The sequence below is a fragment of the Nasonia vitripennis genome, chromosome 2, assembly GCF_009193385.2.
Source record: "Nasonia vitripennis strain AsymCx chromosome 2, Nvit_psr_1.1, whole genome shotgun sequence".
NCBI classification, from domain to species: Eukaryota; Metazoa; Arthropoda; class Insecta; order Hymenoptera; family Pteromalidae; genus Nasonia; species Nasonia vitripennis.
The window spans coordinates 17747948-17763574 of record NC_045758.1 but is presented as its reverse complement, the minus strand read 5'-3'; the positions used below and the strand labels follow the sequence as shown (position 1 = coordinate 17763574).

Below are 15627 nucleotides of genomic sequence, written 5' to 3'. Positions count from 1 at the left end.
CACACGCTGCCGTTGCCGCCGCTTCCTCCCTCCTCTTGCACCTCGCTGGTCGGTCTACCTTCCCCTCCCTCCGCCGTCTCCCTTTCTCTCGCTCTCTGCAGCGCCGCATGCGGCGTCTTTCTCTCTCTTTCTCTCTCTCTCTCTCTCTCTCTCTCTCTCTCTCTCTCTCTCTCTCTCTCTCTCTCTCACTCTCGCACTGCGGACTGCCCGTAGCTCCGTCCTTCTCTCCTGCGGCCTTCTCCGGGATCACGAGGCCCCTGCCACTACTACCGCTTGTAGATCCGAGCCCGCCTGTGTATACTAGCTCCGTGTGCGCGCGCGCGCTCTCTCTGTGTATCGGTATGTAGTCGCAGGCCTCCTCCTCTCCTCCTCTTCTTCTTCTTCTTCTTCTTCGTCTTCGCTAGTCCAGGTACACTCGCAGACACCCGATATATACCTGCCTGACTTCTTCTTCTCCTCTGCTCCGTCTTTCTCTTTCTTCTCTCCGGCGTGTATGTATTAGAGGCTGCTTTTTTCGAGGTGCGCGTGTGTCTGTTATCCCCCCGCAGGACTCGATGGGTTGTTTTCTGGCGTTGGACTGGGTTTTAAAATAGCTATCCTCTTCACTCGCTCCTCAAGAGCGGGAGAGCGAGAAGTTAATGATAAAGTGCCCGTACTTTGCGCGCACTGCTTCTGCCGCTGCAGCTGGGATAGAGGTGTTGGCTTCGCAATTAGCGCGTTCGGGAGCTTTTTGCTAACGGCTCGCAACACAGCGATTATGTTTTACGCGAGCCTCTGCATCGTACTATTACGGCGCCTTACTTTGTCCAAACGATCGCTCATATCTACGGCATTACGAGTATAAAGAGCAGTAAAGAAATAACTCGTTATCGAATCAGCACGTAATCGCTCGAGCCCATAAGCCCGCTGTCACACACGGTGTAATCTCAAGACACACGTAAAAATTCAAACACGCACGTGCATCATCCTCTCTCATCATCATCCGACTCTCGCTCGCTGCAGCGCAGCCCAATTTCTCGCTCTCCGCAGAGCGCTGTGGTCTACACATGCATCGGGGAAAGAAAAGAGCGCATACACATTCCTGCGGTGCGTTAGGTCGAGCGACGCGCGAGATTACGCGTGTTTTGGCGGAGCCCTCCTCACGGCTGTATGGGTGTATGCACGGAGCAGAGGGGGGAGACGGTCTCTCGCCTGCGATTTCGATTCGAGCCGTCCGATGAATAATTAATGATCCACACGCGGGATCGAGACCGCATAACGATGTGCGAGGAGGAAAAAATTGGACCGATTTTTATTTGATCTCGAGTCATTTCCTCCACTGGTTAACCGGGTGTTGAGGTTTATTTATTTATTGCTGACGCGATTAAAGGGCTTCGAAATCTCATCGGAATTTAAAAGGTGTTGAAAGTTTTCATCGCGTTAATTTTATTTACCACCACGGCATAATGTGTTATACTCAAAACAGTCGCGAAAGTAAAAAGCTCTTCCTCGTCGCCGTCAAAAAACACAGCAAGACCCCGCATGCATAATTACGGTCCCATTCAATATCCACAGAAAGCCGTACGTAGGAATGTCAAGCATCAGACACAGAAGATTAGAAATCTGACGGTCGCGCTCGTGCGCATAATGCCGCGGGCACACAGGCCGTACGACAGGCGACACTCGCGCGTATACGTGCACATAACGTGTGTAACATACGTGCTGTACTTACTCGGCGTGCGGCAGAAGGAGCTGCGCTCGAAACGGGAATCGCCGCGCCGGGCTTACGTAAGCGCGTCCTCGCAGAGGCGTGAAAATATGCGCGTTCGCGACGATTTTTCCCAGAAACGCGGCCAGCACTTTTGCGAGACCGATACTCGGAAGCTCTTATACGAGTATATTATGACTGTAGACGCGCACAGTCGCGCGGCGGGGCTATTTAAAAACGATGAAAAACAAGAATGTATCGCCAAAATGCAGCGCGCTGCAGCGCAGCTTTTAAAGGACCATCGAACGAGCGTCTCTTTATAATAAAGCGAGAGGACGGCTAAACAAAGCCGGGGCAGCTTCGGGGGAGAAAAAAAACGCGCGTGTTCGCGTGTACAATGTGTGCGCGGGAGAAGAACGGCCGGAGAAAAGGCCCGTCTCGAGTGCTCGGGCGTATCAATTTCCAGCCCTCGTGAGAGGGAGAGTGGATCGGCGTAGCCGTACTCGACAATTGGCTTCGAAGTGAGCGATCGTTCCCTTTCACCCCCGCCGACCGAAAAAAGCTGCGCGCGCTCAGGGTTTTTATCCGGCGCTGGATCTGTACGGCCTTGCTGGCTTTTCTCAAATTCTTGGCTGGCTGCAACAGCGGCCGAGTTTCCCGGGCGTCTTGCGTGTGCAATCGAGAGAGAGAGAGAGAGAGAGAGAGAGAGCCGAGCCCTGGAGAGTCAGCAGGTAGAGGGGGGACGCGCAGGTATACAGAGGGTCGCAGCCGCGGGAAGAATGAGAAAATCAGCGACGCTTTTCTTCGGCTTTAATGCACTGTGGAGCTCAGCCGTGTGGGAGTGTATGAACGCGCGCAGTTTCTCGATTTTATTATACGCCGGAGGAACGGAGAATCGCATTGGCAGATGGTACCAATATAACACGGAGATATAAGTTTCGGAGCAGGTACGAGTACCAGCAAAGTTGGCCTAATAAGGGTCGCAGTTACATAAATCCTAATCAACTCAGACTCCGCAACCTTTATTTCTGACATTCGCGCGAGAAGATACGGATACTCACATTACGTCGAATTTAAATCTCGTCCACTTTTTTCCCAAACAACGAAGCACCGCGAGGAGAGAGAAATAGAGAGAGAGAGAGAGAGAGAGAGAGAGAGAGAGAGAGAGAGAGAGAGAGCAAACAGATCAGACGCTCAAAAAGATCCGGCACTCTCGTAATACAACATCGATGCGCTCCTCGAAATTCCTGGCCTCGCAAGACGCTGCCTTCTCGAGAACGCCTCTCCCATGATCAGCAGGTGCCTGCGCACTGCGCATCCCCGTGTCCCGAGGGTGAGACACGGCGCATTGTCGGAGGCCTTTTGCTCTCGAGTGCCTGGCTCTCCAACCCCCATTGTCCGGGCGCAGCGGGCGGCCCCTTGTTGCACTGTGCGCTCGCCGAGAGCCAGGATCAACGCGGCGAACAATGCCGGCAGTTCGCTGCAGACGCAAGGCTTTTCGGCGCTCTGCTCAGAAGTCGAGAGAGCGACGCGAGCGACCCGGTGTCAAAGTCGCGTATGCGCAACCGCACGGTCCTCGAGAGTGCGTGTATACATGGAACGGCATTGTATCATAGGCCATAGGCGGCGCTTTAAATGACATTAAGATGAGAGCTGCGTTTTCGGATGCGCCTGCTGAGAGCCGCGAATCGGTGTGCTTATACACTGGGAAGATGACTCGGCTGAATTGAGGAGGCTAAAGGCTTCCAAAGTTTCAGATTTTTTTCTGAACGCTTACTTCTGGATATTACGAACTTAATAATCTAGGAGAGAAAAACAAATTCGAAGCAGATAGCCGCCCGGTTGCTTTCGACTAGTCCTCGCCACTTGACGCCACAGAGCGACGGCGCTCTCGCTTTGTTTCGCTATACGCACTCGTCTCTTTCTTTTTCCGAGGCGCGAGCATTATACGGCTCCTCGCAGCGAGACCGCGACCCCTACCGCGCGTCGATATTTAGAACGCAATTATAGAAAAGGCAGAGACTCCGGCTGGAATCCTCGCGTTAGTTCCACCTGACGAATCCGCCTATTAATCTCGAGGTGTCTGCCGGCATCATGTGCGCGCCGATTCTGCGAGTCTCGTTTCTCGAGAAGGAGAGAAAAAAATTTGTTCTCTGGGAGGAGTCCAGCCCGCTTTTGTCTCACTGCTCCGAGCGTGTAAACGTCCTTCGGGAGCTTTCGGCTTTGGCGCCAGCTGGATTTTCCCCGGCGGTATAATACAGCAGGTATGAAATTTTTAAGCTCGTTTGGGTAAATTCAATTGCGGCCGCCACATTCTAAATTTTACGATCGTCAAGTGGAAGATAAACGGAGTTCTTACGTAAGTCAGCCAAGGGAAAAAGTATAAGTTTTACGACTCTCCGCAGCTGGCGAGCGCGCGTATCGCAGAAAAAACCGTTCTCACGTGTCCAACAAATTTCGTCCGACTTTCTTGCAGATAAGCATCGCTCCTACGACCCCCGTAGTCCTCACGGCAGAGGCAGTTGGGCCGAAAAATACCAGCCGAGCGCATCGGGGGAGCCGAATGCCGAGGGAACAGGTTGCGCTCACCTGCGCAGTCGGAAAGACACTTGCGGCTTGTGCGCTCGCGCGCTTTCTCCCGCTCCCCATTTTTTTGTGCCGCGTGGTGCCAAAACTTTGATAGCTGCGCCTGCGAGGCACAAGGGGAGACGCCGCAAACGATGAAAGGCGGCCCGGCCGTATACAAGAGAGGCTATTAGTGCGCCGAGATGAGTTTACACGTGTGGACGAGGCAGGCCGACAAGAAATTCATACCCAATTTTAACCCGTGCTGCTTTTTTATACGGGGATATGGTTAATTTTTTTCTCATACTTGATCTGGCTCAAGTAATTTGTAATATCAAAACAACGTTTTCGCGCTCTCCTCCAGGCATTCTAGAAAGTAAATGAATTCAGGCTAATCTACTCGAGACCGCGACCGTTTTGCACGCACATAACGCGCAAGTGTGCAAGAGCTATAGAACAGCGCACGACAATGGAGAAGAGGGAAAAGGAGGGAAGGCGTAGCTCAGCAGCAGCAGCAACAGCGCTGGATCAACAAGTGGTTTTACACACGTGGGCCGACGTACACGCTCGCCGTCGATCCCTCCCTCTTACTAGCTATTTCTCGCTATAAATTTGACGCGTACGCGGTTTTAATACATCAGAACAATTTTTCAACGATCATCGTTAATTTGGAACGTTTCTTCTACCCGCAGTCGGCTGCACCAATAGCCCCTCGAAACGATAACGCTGAAAGCTCCTCTCGTGCATCACGAGTGCGTGCATCACGGATCTCGTGAGGCTGCGAGGACGAATCGAGCGCGGATCGCGGCGGTAGCGGTTGCACGAGCTGCTCTCGCGATATACAACTCGCGCGGCCGCCAGAGGAAGCCGCAGATGGGAAGGAAAAGGCCGCAGCCGAGCGAGAAACGAAGAGCAAAGGCGCTGTGTACTCGGGCCGTCGGACACGAACTGCCACCCACTATAGGCACACTACAAGCAACGCGAAGAAGCTCATCTCTGCAGGCTGGATTTCCCGCGCGGGAATTATTAAGGAGAGAGCTTTGTTGTGTACACCTCGCTTTCAATTATGAATTTACTGCCGACTCGCGTGAGAGAGATCCTTTTCTTATATACTCTACACTTGCCCTGGGAGCGTTTGTTCGCGGTGTCGGTCGAGATGAAATGATTATTGCGGGGTAAATGGATTTTAGATTGGACACGAAAATTGAACTGTTTGCTCGCAGAGTCATCGAGCGTTATATAATTGAAACTAGGCGGTGCGTTTCTAAAATTCGCGACTCCCAGGGCAATAAGTTATGCTCTCAGCGGGATCTTTATGCATAACCCGCGCGAGCGAGAGCCTCGTGAGCATCGAAGATGGATCGAAGGTCGCGCGATGGACTCGGCCGATTAAAAAGTGGACTGCCGCTGCGCCGCGCTTCGAGGGTGGCCAGATCGAGTCAGGAGGCTTTCTATTCTCATATAAATGGCTGTTAAGAGATTCCCTGTTATACTCGAAATTAGAAATATCTCACCGGCAGGACACGAACTCGTTGCTCTCGCGCGCTCGGTTTACCGGTAGTTTATAAAAATCCACGAGGACAAAAAATGCCTCGCCCATAAGTGCATACCTCGTAAGCGGCGCATACTTCCATGACTCTTTGCGGCAGCTCGCGCGATTCTGCACTATAATTTACTCCTCACGAGCTCGGCATACGTACACACTACACGCACGCGGGGAATACCTCGTCCGCGCGTTTTCCCTCGCCGAGCGCATTCCTCTCGCGAAATTATTAACGCGCCCACCTCGCGGCCCGTTTATCGTACGTATGCAAGTAGCCGTGCACAGCTTGAAAAGCTAAGCGAGAAGCTACCGCCAAGAAGCCCATGTGGGTATAGGCACACGTTCTCGTCCCGCCAGATACGTGACTGGCCGATGCTAGACGCGCGCGCGCGTGTATAACGAATTCCCGGCGTGTGTGCGTCGTTGAATTATCATTGCACCCTAGCTGCCGCGCGGCGTCGTGCATCCCGAGAGATGCACACGCGAGCCGAATATTCCCGGGGCTTGTGTGTGGATGTCTTTTTTTTCAACACACTACTACTGCCGTGTGTAGTGATATATCGTGCGAGACTTTTGGTGAGGAGTTTCTTCGATCTCTCGCTACTTTCTTAGACGTTGCCGCTGTTTTTTTCCTACGTTTTTTGGGAGGGTCTAACGCTGCGCTCTACGTGCTGGGAAAGAAAGGAGTGTGCGACTGCCATACGTGTGTACTGTCAAGGATACGCAGCGCGCGGGGTTGATGACTTTTAGTTTTTTGTATTCGGCGAAATCCAAGTGACTTTTTGATCTACGTGTCGCAGTGGTCAGTGGATATTTCACCATGAAAACTTTCAAATGACATCTGCTGCAGTGCAGCACCGATCGTAAAATAAACAACGCTTGTTTTGACCACGTCCCGCGCCTACGGATATTTTTAGGCTTCCGGCTCATTGTCTTTCCCAGGTGTTTTAATTTTTTTCAACACTTTCTTCCCATTCGCGTTTCCTCTCTTCCTCCCTCTCTATTCCCTATGAGCTACGTGCTGAGAAAAACAGTCGAGAGATCCCTCGCGAGGTGGCAGAATCCGGATGCGAGCAAGGAAATGATTACTAAAACAAAAGGTACGACTAGAAGGTAATCGCCCGAGGGGAGAAGGAGCTCAAGAGGGAGAGAGTGAGAGAGAGAGAGAGAGAGAGAGAGAGAGAGAGAAAGAGAGAAAAAAGGAAACCGATGATTAATGGATAGTCGAAAGTAGAGAATGACAAGTTGAAATTGATGGATGGTCGTGTGCTTACTTCTCTCTTTTCTCTTCGTGTAATGAATATATTTCACTCGCCGGGCTCCTTAATATGTACCAAACGGAGCTGTGTTTTAACATACAGATTGTCCGCAACAACTCGCGGACGCGTCAAAATAAATTATCAATCTCGCCCGTGATTTTCCAATTAGCCGAGTACACGGACTCTTTATCTTCTAACTTTAGCTCGTTTTGCGCTGTTTTTCATACATCGCCTGCTATGCAAGCTTGATTCATATCCGACCATTACGAGCAGCGAAATCCAGATTTAGAAGTGGAACAGAAATCTCGATATCCCGAAGCCGAGTTCGTGCAAATCCCATCTACACAAAAGCCTTACACACACGCCCTCATCAATCATGCCGAGCGAGCGGCCCGTGAATACAGCCCGCGGCCAGGCTCGAACAAGACTCCCACGTAAGATCGCGCCAATATTTGAAGAGGCAGAGAACCGATGTCCGACCGATTTCGCCTCCTTTGGCGGTGCATCGAGTGCACTGCACACGCACGTAGCCCCATAATACACATAGACAGCGAAAGGACAGGCTGCGCGCGCGTACGTGCATCGCGGTGCTCCTCTCTTTTTAGCCCTCCTTCGTCGAGTCCCCGCGATGCGAAATAAGAAGGACCGCGCACGAGTCATAAAAGTCAACGAGAAAACCGGGAAAGGACCTTCGCGGCGCGCGGTAATATTTCCGAGAGTCCCTCGATCTCCGAACGGCGAGAGAGAAAGACAGTCGGCGCGCGCAGTGTGTCCGAGGCAAAAAAGTAGACGCGCGCGATGAACAGTCGCAAGACAGAAAAACTACAAATCAATTAGCCAATTGTACGAGTATGTCAAGAAATCGCAGTCGTCGTAAAAATTAACAGCTCGTCCAATTGCTTTTCGGCGCGTTTAATCACCCGCCGACACGAGCCCTAAACGTATCCGAGCGCGCGCAGGCTGTAAAAAGTCCAACGGAGATTATCGACGTCGCGTAAACAGCCAAAAAAGAGCCTCTCGTATGCACTCGGCCGAGCAGTGTGCGAAACAATGCTCGGCCTCTCTCTCTCTCACTTGCTGTACGTGCTCGTCCGACAAAAGCGCATCGAATCGCTGGCTGTGCGGAGTTTTTCTGGAAAGACGCGCGTATTACGCGAGAGAGGAAATAACAGGTTGACGCACCTGTCCTCGGGGGAGCTTTATCGCGCGTAATGTTCTTTCCGACAACATCGCTCCGGTGTGTGCAGGTAGAGATAGATGTACCTATACACACTGCGCGCGACACTGTTGGGGAACGCGCACGGATGTAGCGAGAAGATTATAGAGCGGGCCCTAATTGGATGATTGGCCATAGGTATATCGTTGGTAAAAATGGATGGGCTCGTGAATTCTTCATTATACGCGCTAAACGCATCAGCGGCGACGAAAACGTTGTCGGGGAAAAAATATTTGTATTCCATCTCCTGAAAAGCTGATGCGCACGTGTTCACGCGGGAGATGAATATTTCATAATCTTAACTGAAAACAACAGAGCTAAATAGAACGGAGTATTAGCAATTGTAATGGGAACGAAAACCGAAATCATCATTGCCTCGTTAACTCGACCGGAGCATCGACTACAGCGGCATAAAACATCCATAAGCCAAGCTCAGCAGCCTATAAGCTTGCGCGCATCATAGTAGAACGCTTGGAGACGATCATCTCCCGCGAACGTAACGCGCGAAATCACGGACGTCTGTCGTTATGCAACGTGCCGACTAAAAGCGGAACTGTAGAAGAGGGAGAGGAATAATGGCAAACACACATGGACGCGCTGCTCGCGACTCTTATCAGCGTTGTCGTTCGTTGCACAAGCACGAGACTTTTTGTACGACTGCTGAATCCTTTTTTTCATTTCCAGCGTATCCACATCTCGTAAACGCTATCTCGAGCCCACAACAGCTGTTTTTTCGCGCGCCAGATCGTGCCGTATATTTTTAGCTCTTCCTCGTTGATCGGCAGCCGCGCGCAAAAAGAGAAGGACGGGACCCCAATCAACGAAATCGGAGAAACGTGCGCGCGCCTCGGTTCGCCGCTCTCAGCACTATCGGAGAGCCAGCGCTGCTACCAGGCATTAGCATTAACCGCTAGCGAACACAACGAACTCGCGTATAGCGTCTCCTCGTCAGTGTCCCGAAGGCTGTACTTCGTCGAGTACCCGGGGAGGGCAGCGCGCGCTGTAGCGAAGATCGAGGGATCGGTAAAGAGAGAGAGAGAGAGAGAAAGACAGTCGAGAGAGTGACTCAAAGTTCTGAAATAATGAGGGAGAGGATGCAGCCTATACACCTAATCGTTAAAATGCCTGTATACAAACAAAGCCCGCTCGCGCGTATTTTACTCGCTTCGGGAGGAATCAATTCGTTGTCTATACTCTTCATCGGTTCATCGGCTTCGCTTTTATCGATCGGCCAAAACACACGTACGCTCGTCAAGAGAAAGAGAGCGAAAAATAATCTACCGGTCCCTCTGAAAATTCGTGTACCAGAAGCGACAGAAACAGGCCTAACGACAGAGCCTCTCTCTCTCTCTCTCTCTCTCTCTCTCTCTCTCTCTCTCTTTCTCTCTTTCTCTCCGTCACACAGCGAAGGACGAGAGAGCAGCAGCGGCAGCATCAGCGCAGTGGAGAAGAGAGAGTCGCTGCTGCTATACATCGGCTTCGCGTGTTTACCTCTTCTCCGCTCAGCCCCTACTGGCAACCGGTTTGCAGCCTCTCTCTCTCTCTCTCTCTCTCTCTCTCTCTCTCTCTCTCTCTCCCGCTCATCTCACACCTCCTTGCAGCAAGTCTCTTCTCCCGCTGCTCCTTTTACTCGCGCAGCCTCCGAGAGAGAAGAGTTCGAGGCCTTTCTCGAACCAGCGCTATGTGTATAAATGCGCTCGTACCTACACACACACATATGCGCGAGCGCGCGCACAACGGGCTCTCGAATTTCCAAGTGCCAAGGGCGGAGAGCACGAAACTTAGGCCGAGCGCGGAGCTACCGGTTTTTTCAGGAGGGTAGTTTATGCGGACTTAATCGATATCGATTTAACGCGTTTTCGATGGATATTTATTGGCCGAGCGGGACTCGGATGTTTCTCCGGGTTCATTAGTACTCGTCGAGGAGGTTTTGCAGATGTTGGTATGATGTTGCGGAGGCTGGTAGAGAGGGAGAGAGCCGCCAAGCGCGAATTATGTAATGGGCACGATACGCCGCGCCGCTGTGTAATACATATATTATACGCAAACAAAAATAGGAACTCGTCGAAATTATTACTTTAGTACGTTTCAATTAAAAATGTTTCGAATCGAATACGCTTGCGATACGTCATATTAATTACGCGATCGTTAAGCTTCTCATCCGGATGCACCGCGGAGAACATGCATACAGAGCTCTCGCGCAGCGTGTTGTCCCGTTTATTACTACACCGAGTCGGCATCTCTTCGTTTTGATACCTTCAAACTCGCTAATTGGCGGGGATTTAATTAGTTTATGTAACTATCCGCCGCGTCTTGCACTTTTTGCGCTATCCTACGTTCCTGACTTGAACGCGTGTCTCGTATTCAATTTCACCAGTCGATTCGCTCCATGCTCGATGCCGAGACGAGTGAAAAATCTATTTGTATAAATCAACGCACTCGATTCGCGCGACCATTCATACCTATATACTCCTTCTGTTTTTTTTATCGTTCCAGAGAAATGCGCGACTCCGTAACGGACTTCAGGCTTGGATTTCGCGTAGCATTATTCAGCCGCAGCTGAGGCGGCGGCGGCAGCGGCGTATTCAAACAAGCCGAGCAGCGGCTTGATGGATGTCTCGCTTTTTTTATTCCCAGCGCTCGCACAGTTTTCTAAGGCAATTGCCACTGGTCGGGCGCCTTTCCGTCCTTGTTTACAACACATGGGTGTCGAGCGCGCGCAAAGTTATGCGTATTACGCACACGCGCGCGCAACTGTATTTTCATAGACATCAAAATGGATGTTTTGAGTGTGCGGTTTTCAGCGGCGCGAGTCTAATTTCGCGCGAAAGTTTTGGTATAGACTCTCGAGTAACCTGAATTGACATCTCAAAGGCAGCGCGATGAGAATCAAATGTACGTGCCTTTTGGAAGATACACCCATCACGGGGCGCGGTATAGAGAGCAGGAAGAAAAAAGCGAGAACAGCGCAAAGAAAGTGAAGCTTCTCATCCCTTATGGAAAGCGGAGCGCAGAGAGCACAGAGACGGGCGAAATCGATCCCCATTGTCGCTTCACAGGTCGCATAATCGCCGAGAAGAATGGAAAGTCAAAAGAGATCGCGCGCCTGCGAGAAAAGCGACTCTCCAGAAAGCGGCGGGAGGCACATTCGAAAGTCCTTAAAACTGCGCTGCAGCGCACCATCGCTGTGCTGTTGCTGGTGCGTGATTTACGGAAGGGACGCACCGTACAGCTCCGCATTGTGTCGGGGGCGCGCGAGTAAACGTCTTTTCCACGCTCGCTCCGCGAGTCCTCCCTCCAGACGCGCTGTGAGGAAAGGAGGAGGATCGCTCTCGAAAGTGGCGCAGTTTTGGAATTTTCCGCAGGCTCTTTTTGTCCGCCTTTGTCCGAGTCGAGAGGAAAACGTATGGAGGCTGAAGGGCCGGCTTTGTAGGGCTGGGCTTTGTTTAGGACGAGGCTCGAGTGCATGGTTTGGCAAGGAGAAAAATGTGTTAATTTACATTTCATATATACTGCCCGAGTCGGTTGGGGAAACGATATTGTACTGTTAAAAAGTCTGCAAGCAAATATCTCCGCAGCGTTTTAAATGCGCGCACTCGCAACCTTTCGCCCGCGCAACAGCGAAATGCAGAGAATACTGTATCAGCGCGCAATCTTAATTAAAATCAGTTGACACGGGCGCAAATGCAGGACGCGGCAATGGCGCCTTTGCATTATTATACACGCGCTCTTTTAATTGCTTTGCTATTATGATGATTTATGCGAATCCGAACGAGGAGCACGCGCAGATACGGATCACCATTTTTACGAGCATTTACGCAATTTACGATCGTCAAATTACATTTATATTTAACGCGCGCGCGGAATACCGAATCGATGCCGAGCCGAGCGGCAATTACGCTCGACTGATTGTTTCGATTTGTCGATTTGCCTGCGTTCGATATTAATAACTAAAGCGCCAAAGTAGTATCGGGGCATCATCTCTCATTCTCTCGAGGGCCGCGAGCTACGAGCCATACCAATTATCTAAATCTGCTCGCGCGCTCTGCTTTATGCTCTCACGCACACGTATACACGCGGGAGTAGGTGCATAATGCACTCCGCGAACGCGGCTCTTCCCCCAATATCGATTGCGCTCGTTCTCATCGACGAAAATGCAAACTTCACTTCCCATAGGCGTGCGCGAGAGCTCTTGGCATTACGATGATCCGAGTCTTCACTCGACTGCGGCTTTTCGCTTTCTATTATGCGCGCGTTTTTGCAGCGATCAAGTATTTCCTCGCGGGAATTTGCCCGCATGGGAGTTACGCAACGCACGGATATCTTTATCATCGCGCGGACGATAGCCGCGCGGCGCTAATCGTGAGAAGACTTTTCGTTAAACGATCTAGTTTGTATAGCTCGCTACGGGCCATCAAAGCGTTTGTAAACGAGTTGTGCGCGCGTGTTTCGAGCTCAGCCGAAAAATTCGTCGATTCCTCGAAAATCCAACGGCTCGAATTAGCATAGGCTTACTCGAACTGCGAGCCTAGCGCAATGCAAACATCCGCGCATTCCCACGCGAATGAGCGCTGCGCTTGCCGATCGTAATTTCCCGATCGAGCGAGGGCCACACGAGCGGATTTTTCATCGCGGAGAGATGCACCTTGCGCGCGCTCGAGGAATGCCTTCCGCTGGGACATTATACGGGGTCGGGGTAGCTGAAAGGTTACCTCGCGTATAGACGCTTGTACGGATTTGTCGCGAGGTTCGAAGGGCCGTTGTTGGAATAATTTCATTTCCTTTCCGGTTCCTTTATCAGCCACAATCACAGTTCGAAAACACATGACGTAAAAATTGTATTTAGCCGTTACGTTACTCGAAGATCAATATAGTATAGCTTGTTTGATCGCCATTACCCACGCAGCTCGCGCCACGAGAGCGTTCTCGCCTAATCGAGGAAAAGAAATCCGCGATCGGCTTTTCTCACCTTGAATCGGCGCGCCGCACTACCGATTATGACAAGTCGCGCTCTCGCAGAGCGAGGAAAATACCTCGGCGTGGGGGTTTCCGTGCGGATCTATGCTGTAAAGCGGAAAAATGCTAATTCGGATTGACCAATCGTCATCCGGTCGCGCGATCATGTTTAGGCGGGAAATGCGCGCGCCTCGATGTTATTAAGAGAGCTGACGCGCGCTCTGTTATGAGTGCGCGTTGGATACGTGGGCGAGAATCGACGACGGGTTATTGGACGACGTGTGTGGTAGGAAGTTTTTTTTCGGCGGAAATTAATTCCTATTCAACGAGGCTCTCATTGCTGTAATCGAAGTGGATCGATTGAGCCAAGCGATTATTAGATGTAGCGCGATTTTTCAGGCTGATTATTGCTCAAGCCGCGGCGATAGAGCTAGTATACACCAGGTTGACACGCTCGGAAGGTCGGACGAAACTTTCGCGTATGAGTGACACTTGGCAATGGCCTTTTTCTAATTTAACTTTCGACTCGCTCCGAAAGATAATACGGTAACCGCAAAAAACGCGAGCGCCTCTAAGAACTGTCTAATTCAACTAGGTTATAGCTTATACCATATTCCTCTCGGCCGTGTCGTTCCTGCGAAATCTGCCTTTGTTTTCTAGTTCATGCACAAGCCACACGAGAAAAAAAGCTGCTCTCCGAAGCGGTTCGATCTCCGCCTCGCGCGCGCGAACCTAAATCAATCCCCGGGCAGTCTCTCTCTTTCAGAGAGGCGTGACCGAACGAGCGGCCGAAAATTTACCGCAGGACTATAGCATACGCGCGACGCTCGCCTCGTGAGATATTTTCGCAGAGTTTATGCTGGACGAACCTCGCTACAGGCGTTAAATTCGTAATTTAGAATGACTAATTGTAGCTTCCCAGAAGAGCCGCGCGCGAGCACACGTGTAATTTCGGCGTTTTCGTTTTAATGAATGCCCGCGTAATTACACGCTCTTTAAAATGATATCGCGCTGCGGAGTTGACGTGAGTCGCGCACTTGTTTACGATCTTGAAAAATTCAAATTTCGGCGTATGATATCGCCTGTATACATACAAATGTGACAGGGGCAGCTAGTTTGAAAAAATACTAAAATTAATTTCCTACAGCGCGATTTTGGGCCAGTCGATTTACTACCTGGTATGCTCCTTTCACACATGCGTGCGCGGCCGCGCCTTATCACGCGCAAAAGCCAACCGTCCGAATGATACGCGGTTGTATATTCGACTGCGCAACGTTTCTACGGCGTACGACCACAAGACCGTTTTACATTTTTTTATGTCCCGTACACGCACAATGCGAGTTATGCGAAGTGAGCCGGTTGCGAAACGTGGTGACTTTATAAACGCGGTAAAGATGGATCGAGATCGAGGTTCAAGTTTTGCACTGGCTAAAAATCCTTTTGTGCATAATTATTTTCGTCGAAATTACATGCTGTCTCAATGAATGGAAAAATATTTATTATACACTCTGTTGAACCTTGACTGATCGGCAGTGCTGCAGCGACAAGTGATTTCATCGATCCTTGATCGCATTATTAGCAGCGACATACAGACTGCGAGCTATGCGACCCGGTGCTTTTTTACTTTGATTGATGATCTATTGGCACGAGTTATTTCCACCGGCCGACTGCAGTGAATTTCAACTAATTGCCGCGTGGAAAATTTTCGTTCAAGCGCGAAGCGAATCAATTTCGACTTTTAAACATCTGATAAATACCGTGCAATTTCTCACACTCTCTGCATAATGACTCGAAGCGAATCAAATTGCACGGCTCCGCATCTGCAGCCGAATCATCCGGACTCGGGAAAGCCTCTCGCGCGCGCTCTAACGAAGGGTGTAAGTAGGTTCTCGAGGGATCCTTTCGCTCGAGGTATATAAATGCAAATATGGCGCACACGCGATGCGCCGCTTCAGATAGCCGCTATATATGTACGTAGGTATACTTCGCTCGAGCCAATGTACAGATAAATCGACGGAACATAGAGCTGTTTTGCTCGGCTTGGGCTGTGCGTATGGGACGCGATGCGAAATTTATCGAGCCGCCGCGCGGCGGATAAATATGCACGCGCTAGGTCTGTGGTATCGGTTGATTGGCCCCGTCTCTCTCTCTTTCTCTCTCTCTCTCTCTCTTTCTCTCTCTCGGGGCTTCGCGATTTATGACGAGGGGAGATTCTAGCTTTGCGTCGAGTTTCGTTTGTTTAGACGACGCTCGTACGCAGTTGCGAGATAAGAGAGATGTGCTTGGCTCCGTGAATATTGACTGTTTAATCGACGTTTCGAGGGTAATTCGCATCGTTATATGGAAGCAGATGTTAATCATTTTATCAGTAAAACATCTTGTCCTAGAATTAGAGAACGCA

The 15627-nt window shown here is 50.8% G+C and overlaps 2 protein-coding genes across 4 annotated transcripts in view; one reads left to right on the top strand and one right to left on the bottom strand.

Moving 5' to 3' along the window:
• Positions 1 to 15627, bottom strand: part of LOC100118970 (epidermal growth factor receptor) — a 147646-nt gene that overhangs the window by 52332 nt on the left and 79687 nt on the right. The gene's annotated exons all lie outside the window — the stretch shown is intronic.
• LOC103317534 (triadin-like) overlaps positions 1 to 15627 on the top strand; it is a 72798-nt gene that overhangs the window by 23638 nt on the left and 33533 nt on the right. The window lies entirely within an intron of this gene.